This window comes from Cynara cardunculus, assembly GCF_001531365.2.
Source record: "Cynara cardunculus var. scolymus isolate 2C chromosome LG 6, CcrdV1, whole genome shotgun sequence".
Classification (NCBI taxonomy): domain Eukaryota; kingdom Viridiplantae; phylum Streptophyta; class Magnoliopsida; order Asterales; family Asteraceae; genus Cynara; species Cynara cardunculus.
In genome coordinates this window covers 6,830,416-6,830,849 of record NC_037533.1, presented here as the reverse complement: position 1 = coordinate 6,830,849, position 434 = coordinate 6,830,416, and positions in this window count along the sequence as shown.

Genomic DNA, 434 nt, shown 5'->3' with positions numbered 1-434 from the left:
CTCCTTGATATGCCACCCTTATCACTTCATCAAAACATTTACAAAATAATTCCAAATCGACCACAGTCATTGGAATTGTTATCAGTCCAAAAATCATTTATATCAAATCTTCATTTTATGATAAAATAACAATTTCTTTCAAAATATTTTCAACACAAATCCTGGTCAACAATCTAGTCAACATCCGGTCAACAATCTAGTCAACATCCGGTCAACAATCCGGTCAACAATCTAGTCAACATCCGGTCAACAATCCGGTCATCATCCGGTCAAGCATTGTCCGGTTCTAAGTACTTAGGATTTAAAATTATCTTTGTCCGGTTATCAAGTCCGGACAACAATCCACTCAGGACTTGACCGGTTTAAATAAACCGCTCACCACTTGATCGATTCACCATCCGGACAATAAGCCGCTCAAGGCTTATCCGGTTTAA